Here is a 9,374-nt window from a genome sequence, read left to right as displayed (position 1 = left end):
GTATAACAGATAAATAATAACATTCATTTGCCACTCTTAAGAAGTAAATTTTCTGGTAGTAGAAATATAAAAAGTCAATTTAAACTTGAATTCTCCAGTTTTCTGGCTAATAGATTACCTAAGTGGGACAGTTAACGTGTAAGGAATTATAAGACAAAAGGACAGTTTCCAATATTAACAGTAAGATCTAATAAGATATAAGATATAAAATTATTAGTTTACTTGTAACAAAACTCATCTCCTGGTATGTTAAGCAGGCTCTGAAAATGCACCTATATCTATTCAGATAACTTTGCAGGGAGAGCTCAGAAGTTATACATTTTAGCTGGCCATTTCATCATTTTGGGAAAAATTGGAATGTGCTAGAGAAGATCCAGGAGAAGTAAAGGAGGTGAGGCTGTGGGAAAAGAAACTGGAAGGAGTAGAGTTAAAAGGCAAAGAGTGAGGAGGAGAGGAAGGTTGGAGGAAAAGATGGAGGAAGACAGGAGAGGGAGAGGAGAATTGGCAGGGGCACCATGACCAGGAAGGGGTAGAAAAGAAAAAGAAAAGAGCAATGGGGAGAAGTGAAAGGGCTGGGGAGATGGGAGGGTCATAGACTGGAAGTAAGAAGCCTGAAGGGAAGGAGCAGGTACAGCCACATAAAAATCAGGGAGAACAGCACTTGAGGAAAACACGAGAAAGACAGAAGCTCTTGGAAGAATGATCTTGACATATTTGAGAAAAACTGAAAGTCTGGTTTGGTGAGAGCCTATAGAGTGAGTGGATGAGATGAAGTAAACAGGGTACTAGGTACAGCATTACTCAAGTCTTTAGCTCCTGAAAGTAGAAAGCAGGAAATACAGTCATTAAGTCTTTAAAACAGATAGTTTAAAAATCCATCTCTTTTTCATTTTATTTAAGCTGCCCAGGTAATTCAAACATAAATAAGTTTGTGAACCACAGGCCTAAAATGTTTAAAGAATTAAGTGAGTTTCAACCTGAAGCTAGCAATGGTTCAGAATGACTTCAGGATTTAGCCAGCCACCCTTCCAGTACACATATACATGCACACACAAAATCATGTTTCTTGTTTCATAACTCCTTATTTAGCCTGTTATTTAATATGTTTTTCATTCAGCTGTTAGAAATAACAAGCATGACCATAAGCATGTTAGAGTTTAAATCCAAACTCTAACATCAATAGCTATCCGACTAAGGAGAGAGTTATCTAATCTTGCTTAACTTCAAAAATCGAATCTGAAAAGTTGAGGTATTTATGTCATAGGAGGTATGAAGCTCACTGAAATTAGGAAATTCTGAAGATAATACAAGGACATTTTCTTATCTCAGTGTTAGGGACATATTAGCCACTCTGGTAGATCTGTGTTAGTGGTAATACATTTCAATAAAAGTATCATTAGTAAATGTTTATTAGCTCTGCCACAATTGAAAGAGGTGATTAGTGAATAAAAGAGGCAAATATTGAGGGGAAAAAAATGAGCAAAGAATGGTAATATTTGTTTTGCAAATTCACTTCTATTATTTTAAGATTGCTTTTAAAAAAAGTAGTTTTGTTGAAAAGTCATCTTTTGATTGGAAGCTTTACAACTCACTTTAAGAAATGATACAGGAAGGAGAAGTCCCTCCAAGGTTTTTAAGAAAATAAGGAAAAAGGAAAATATTCAGAATTCAACTTAATTTCTGTTGGGTTCTTCTTTTTTTTTTTTTTTAATCTGAGAGACAGAGAGAAGGTATGCATTGAGATACTTTGTTTTACTTTGCTTGATTAATGAAATCTTTTGTAGTTTTTATTTTACATGGAGGATTTCTTGTAACATATTCCCATGAAAATCATTAAGATAGCACTGTATATTTCCAGTGAAATGGGAAAGGTTGTTAATTGGCCAATGTTGATAGTTTATTTACATAAATCATGACCCCATTAACTAAATATTCTCTTCCTAAATGGCAGCAATTTTAGACCTGAATTATCTAAATAATTGACTCAATTTTTCATTTTGGCTTGCCATTGTACACACAACCTTTGACTTAAAGATGAATATGAGCTTTTGTAAATTTAGCTGACATTACTAAATTACTTATTTTCTTAGTGATTTTTATCTAATTAGAGTCTTAATCTGAAATAACTTATTTTCCTTAACCCCACAGCAAGTCACTGCTGACTTTATGCTTTAAACTCCAAAATATACACCAGATATCAGTAAGATGTTGGCTGGCTTACTAGAACTCAGCTGGAAAATGTAACAATACTTTTTTTCAAAAATAAAATAAGGTGGCAGACAATCATGCCTTTTTTGAATAGACTGGAATTAGAGCAAATTTAAAGAGGTTCTTTTCAATGGTTTTTGTGACTATTGGTTGCTTTGTTATTTTAACACCATTGGTTCTTCATTAAATAGTATAAGAACCAATAAATGCAGAAAATCAAGTTTTTTACTGATTTATTTTCCAGAAAAACAAGCCATTTGATCTTTGAATTTGTTTGCTTGTATTCAGCTGTTTTCTTAAGCCAGTTGCCTTAAATGATTTTTTTTCTGTTTTAGCTGCAGTTGAGTGGGAGGGGAGTGTTTCTCCCTGCTATTTTGTGGCTAGAGTTCCCACTGATAGAGACAGCAGTGATTAGTCCGAACAACGATACGGGTGTAGTACCATGATGTGAACTTTCACAGCCGACAAAAAAGATTTGTAATTTTTACTTATCTGGAGCTTGAGCTTGTGTTTCTGATTTTCCTTCTCACCAAATCTCCCTGTGGATAGCTCGGTAGAAAATAATGTCACATTTGATTAATTGTATAATTTTTGCATTTGTGGTATGTGCAATAAATTTTACTTATATTTGTAAATTAATTGACCTTATCTGGGGCTCTTTAAGTTCTTTGTCTCTGGTGGTTTGTGGATCATCTACCAGTAGCAGAACTTCCTGGGGTGTTTGGAAATATGCAGATTGCTATCCTGCCAGCCCCAAGCCTTGATTAAATTGTGGCATCTGGCTGAGAAAGTAGTAAGTGATTCTCTCTCTCTCTGTATATATATATATATATATATACACTAAGATATATATGTAATATATCTTAGGAATCATAAGATATATATAATCTTCCATATATAACTTTTCTTATTATATAAAAAACATAACTTTTCTTATATGTGTAATATATAATATATATACAACTATATATGTATACATTTACAGATATATATATATGACTCGTAGTTGAAGTATTACTTTGCTTCATATATTACACACAATTTCAGAAATGCTTGCCATTTTCAGTTAGCTTTATATTGACCAAGAGACCGGATAGGATTTCTCACAGCCACTAATCACTGATATCCAAAACTGTTCACTGAAGAGCTAACTGGGATCTGTATTAGTTTCCCAGGGATGCTATAACAAAGCATCACAAACTTGGTGGCTAAAGCAATAGAAAATTATTCTCTTTACAGTTTTAGAGATTAGACTTATAAAAATTATGGTGTTCTGGTCTTGTCAACTGAAAGAAAAAAATGCACAACCTAAGAGTTGTGAGTTTCAGTTTAACTGGGGACCTTACTGAGAACTACAGCCAGGAAACAGCCTCTCAGATAGTTCTGAGGAACTGCTCTGAAGAGGTAGGGGAAGAAGCCAGTATATATAAAACCAGTATACATGATTTTGTCTAGGGAATATGTGCAGTCAAGCATACATCTCAGTAAAAATTTACTGCTAGTCACAAGATATCTCAGTTGATGATTTTAGTGCTTTCCTATGTATGGGAAGATGCAAAATGCTGGATTTGTTTATTTATTTATTTATTTTTATCCTGCAATATCTCTATCTAAGGGACTGGTTTTTCCAAAATACAGAGTGCTTCATCTTGACTTTCATCCTGAATTCCTTTCAGGGTGCACTGTTGGTCAAGGATTACAGTGGCCAATGACTTAATCCTTGTAGAACCAAATGATGAACAATATCTCTGTTTTACAGTCTGATGTTTGTGGGCCCCCACAATTCATATGTTGATACCCACCACCCAATGTGATAGTATTATGTCCTTTGGAAAATAATTAGGTTTAGATAAGATTGTGAAGGTGGAGCACTTATAAATGGGATTAGTGCCCTTAAAAGTGTCATGAGTTTGCTTCCTCTCTCTCTTTCCTCTTCTTATGAGGATACAATGTGAAACCAGCAGTCTTCAACCCAGAAGAGGGTCTATACCAGAACCTGTCCATGTTAGCACTCTGAATTTGGACTTCCAGCCTCCAGAACTCTGAGACATAAATTTCTGTTATTTAATGGTGTTGAGGGTTTAACTAAACTACTCCATAATACTGCTGCCTTGGGATTCATTTTGTGTAGCTAAGCAGCTGTGGGGGCCTTGAACTGACAGTAGCCCTTCCCTCTAGTGCATGCCCTAGATAATAGTCCACTGAGTCAAAAGTGAGTGTGAGTTCCTCATATGACATCCTCAGTGCACCTGGTGATAAAGAGTTGCCCTTGCCTCCTACCTCCTTCCCCTTCTATGCCCCTCACATAAGATCCCCACAAAGCTTACCAAAACCTTGCCCTTTTCGATTTGAATTGACCAACTCAGCCTCAGCCTGGGACCCTCAAAGCACTCCACCCATGGACCCTAATTAAGCCATATGCTCCAGGTCCTGCTGCTAGCACTCTGCCTGTGGCAGGCCTCCACCTCCCCACATGGCTCCTCAAGGCCTGCGGTGTACCTCCTCCAGGACCTATGAGTAATAAACTTCTGTTTCACTTTCCCTTGTGGGCTTTGTTGAAATGCTCATTCTCTGACACCTTAATACTCTGCTTAACAAATGCTAATTTAACAAAAATCACAATGATAAACCACCCAGCTAAAGGTATTTTGTTATAGCAGGCTGAAATGACTAAGGGTACAAGGTGTAGGCAGAGTCATGTTCTCTCTGAAGGCTCCATGGGAGGATCTTCCCTTGCCTCTTCTAGTTTTTGATGTTTGCCTGAAATTCTTAGCATTCCTTGGCTTGTAGATATTATCATGTCTATTTCTGCTTCTGTCTTCATGGCTTTCTACCCTGTGTGTTCAAATTTCCCTCTTCTTATAAAGCCTCTAGTCATTACACTGGGGTCCATTCTCACTCCGTATGGCTTCATCTTAATTACATCTACAAAAATGCTATTTTGAAATAAGGTTACATTCACAAGTACCAGGGGTTAGGATTTGAATATATATTTGGGGGAGATGCAAGTCAACCAACAACAGTATCTGTATGCATCATATCAAATTAGATAAGAAAGGATGATCTGTGTCAAGAGTTTTTAAAAAATTTTTTCTAATAGCTGTCTAGTGTTAAAGTAGATGAAGTTTAATTTTTTAAATATGAGAAATAGATTTTTTAAATTCTATAATAATTCTTCATTGATATTTTCCTTTTTTGATAGGAAGTTGGACCCTAACGAAATAAAAGCAAACAGAAGTATCAAGCAAATAATACCCTCCAGTGATCTGTAATTCAGTTATAAAGATAAAGTATTCATACATGGAATAGTTAACAAAACGAGCATAGTATCGTATGACTATTGATAAAACTGAGTGATAGAACATTATTTTGGGAGTAGGCTGGAAATAGGCAAGTAGAGGTGGTAGCACTCCAGTGGGGGAAGGAAGGTTAATATGTAAGTTGAAGTTTAGATTAATGAGGAACAAAATTTATTCTGAGAACCATGAGGAATTCATGTAGCTGGAATAATTTTGGTATGTGTTAGATATGCTTGAAAGCAATATTAGGGTGATAAGTTGTAATCAACTAATGAAAACCTTGAATGCCAGATTAACGAGTTCAGATTTTAACCTATAACTAACACCAGGGTCTAATTCCTTTCTACAGCATACTGGGACTACCGGCTTTTTTTTTTTTTTTTTTTTTTTACAACTGTAATCACAAGCCAGTCCCTAGCCTTGTGATTGATTTTAAATATTGGTTTTCTATCAGTGACTTCACTAACTTGGTTACTCCTGATTTCTTGTTTCTTATAACCTGAATTTAATTAATTTTTCTGGGGCTCTACTCTATTTACATGTCCTGTACCCCAGGTCTTGTTTAAGACCAGAGAGATACATTGCTCTTGCCATTTTTTTTCCCTAAGAACTTTAGCTATGATTTTAAGCCCAAACTCAAATGATTAAGGCTCTGCTGATCAAACTAGATGACACAAATGACCTGCAAATCTAAATTTTATTTATGATCTGGCTTATTCCTCACTTCTGTGTCTTAACTGTTTACTTGGGATATAATTTTAAATTTTCTTGATCAGGAATACTAACCCATTGGCAATGGAACTTATACAATAGACTTAGTTTTCTCTCAGTTACTACTATTGGGAATCTCCACAAACACTTGTTCTGCCACAAGCTTCTAGTTTCCTATAGGCTTTTGCTATAACTGACCAGAAAGTGCCTTGCTTTTTTCATATATCTCCCAGACTAGTTACAAATATTACTAACTAGCTTATATTGATAACCTCTTGCCTATAGCCAGTTTCAATGGGATTGATTACGTTTTTCATAAAACATTTAGAAATGGAAACGAAGCCTGTTTACTTAAGGATCAAAGACTCCTAAGAAAAGAAACCACTGAGAAACCACTCATACTCTGCATATTCTCACTCTTCAAACAGATGTGGTTGGATGACAGAGGGAATTTTAATCCCTTTCTTGAGTTGTGGCTTCACTGTCATGCCCAGTTTTCATTACTTTGCATGTTTACAGGGGAAGGGTTGAAACTCTTGGGTTTCAAAGCATCTTCTGGACCAATAAACTATGTACTGCAGCATGCCATGCTCTGGGTGGGACTCAGAACCCTAGAACACTGCCTGACTCTCTCCAATTCATTGGAAACAAGATGCTCCCAACTGACCCAACGCTAACAGGGCTATTGAAGTAAAATATTAACTTTCATTGATTTATTTACTATTAAGAACTTGATGGAAGAATGGGAGATATAAAATCATTGAATCACTTTGGCTTAAGAGGAAAATGTCAAAATTCAGAATAGTCTTAGCTTGACCTCTTTGGCCAATGCAAAGTAACTTCTAATTCTTTTACATTTTGAGGTAAATCCATTCACAGTAGAAACCTTAAATATAGTATGACTTTTGTGTCTTTTTTCAAAGGAAGAAATTCATAAATATAGTTTGTTATGAGTTGAACTGTATCCCCCCAAAATAGATGTTGAAAGTTCTAACATCTGGTTCCTGTAAGGTAACCTTATTCAGATATAGTCTTTGTAATGTAATCAAGCTAAGATGAGGTCATTAGAGTGGTCTCTAACCCAATATAGCTGGTAACCTAATAAGAAGAGGGAAGTTTGGACATAGTTATAGGGGCACAGAATTCCATGTGAAGACACAGACAGCCATGTGACATGGAGGCAAACTGGAATGATGAATATACAGGCAGGGATTGCCAAGGACTGCCTGTAAACACCAGAAGCTAAAAGAGGTAAGGAGATATTCTTTCCTGCAGATTTCAAAGGGTGTCCTGCTGACACCTTGATTTTGAACTTCTAGCTTCCAAAACTATGAGACAATAAATACGTGTTATTTTAAGCCACTGTTTCTGGTAGTTTGTTACAAAAGCCCTAGGAAACAAGTACACTAGTCTAAAAAAATTTACGAAGTACTGACTGTCATCTGCTACTTTCCTTTTATTTCCTTCAAAAGAAATTAATTCCAAATAGAAAAATTAAAAAGTGGTAATAGATTTGTGAAATCCTAACATAAGATAGGTACTGGAAGCCATTGAGTATTTTTGAACAGAGATTGACATGATAAACTTGGGGGTTTAGATATATGTTTGAAACCAATTGGGACTTTAAAAAGATTAAGTAAAACTAGATGCATTGTGAAAGGAATGAAAGGAAAGAGGGAAAATGGAAGGAACATACAAATGATGAAAAGAATGAAGAAATGAAGGAAGTTTCCCAAACAAAAAGTAATAAGATATAAAATGATGATAATGAAATTAGAAATGAGAATGGCATAAACTGGATTTGAGAAAACTTTTAAAAGAAATGATAAAATTTATTCACAAAATACACACATTTACGTTAATCTAGGAAATAAAAGATCAAAGTTAGCCACGGTATTCCAAATTAGAGTCAGAAAAAAATCAGTCCAGTTGATAATGTATTTTAGGCAATTGTAAGAAGTTTATTTGGATGAGATACAAAAGAGAAAGTAAAGAATTTTATTTTGATGTACTGGATTTAAGATAAGCTGGGTGTCTCAACTAGATACTGAATTCAGAAGGTAGTTGTACAGAACTGGAGAACAGAGGTATGAGTGGGACAGAAGTTTGGACAGGGATGCTTTGTTGTGGGTGTGCAAATGTCAACAGTAATCCTGGCTCCTCTTGGCTTATCCTGTACTTCCTGTCATTCTTAAACTTTGATTCCCATTCTCAACCTTTCAAGGTGTCTTGAAGAGCCTCAGTCTTCACATCCAAATTCCAAGCAGGCAGAAGGGCAAAAAGGAAGAAGCATAAGGGGCATGTCAACTGTCATTATTTAGAAGTTTTTGTCCCCCCAGAAACCACATGCACCCACACCCCTTCATATCACCTAGCTTCAGAGAAGGAGGGGAAACTGAGATGTCAGTGGGACAGAAGAGAGGAGGCAGACATTGGGTCAGTAACTATCAGTATCTGCTACTGGGACATCCCTGCTTGTTCAGTTTATTTAATTATTGTAATATGATCCAATTCTGATTCCTTGCCAGTGGATTAGCTCCACTGCTTTAAATATTTTCCTTTTCAGACATTTTAGAGAAAGCCTGTAGAATCAAGCTAGTAAATCATGAAATACAGTAATTTTTTGTCTAAACATTTGCTTGTTTATACGCCTTTGTATATATTTCTGCTTTCTGGAGAGTGATATAAATCATTTTTGTCATCTGTTTTCAGTAGTCTGCATTTTTTATATCTTACATTAACATAGACAATTAAAAGTTGACTTTATCCTAACGCTGTGAATGCATAAAGTTATTTTACCTTTGAGTATGATATAATTCATTCATTTTTTTCTATTCTACTTGTCAACACACAACAAAAGGAGCAAATAATGACTTTTCAAAATGTGCATCATTTGATTGTTTTGCTCAGAATATTATGAGAACATAATATCCTAAATCATGTAAATTACAGTTAACTCTTTAATTTCCCATTATATAGAAGAACTATTTTCTCTTTTACACATATTCAAATAAAATAAAACGATACAGAAGCAGCCTCAGAGAACAAACTAGTGGTTATCAGAAAGGAGAAGATGGGGGGAGAGGCAAAATAGGGGAAAAGGTTTAAGAGGTACAAATTATCAGTCATAAAATAAATAAGTCACAGGGATGTAAG

This window comes from Vicugna pacos, chromosome 2, assembly GCF_048564905.1.
Source record: "Vicugna pacos chromosome 2, VicPac4, whole genome shotgun sequence".
In the NCBI taxonomy this organism is placed as follows: domain Eukaryota; kingdom Metazoa; phylum Chordata; class Mammalia; order Artiodactyla; family Camelidae; genus Vicugna; species Vicugna pacos.
Note: the sequence above shows the minus strand (reverse complement) of the source record.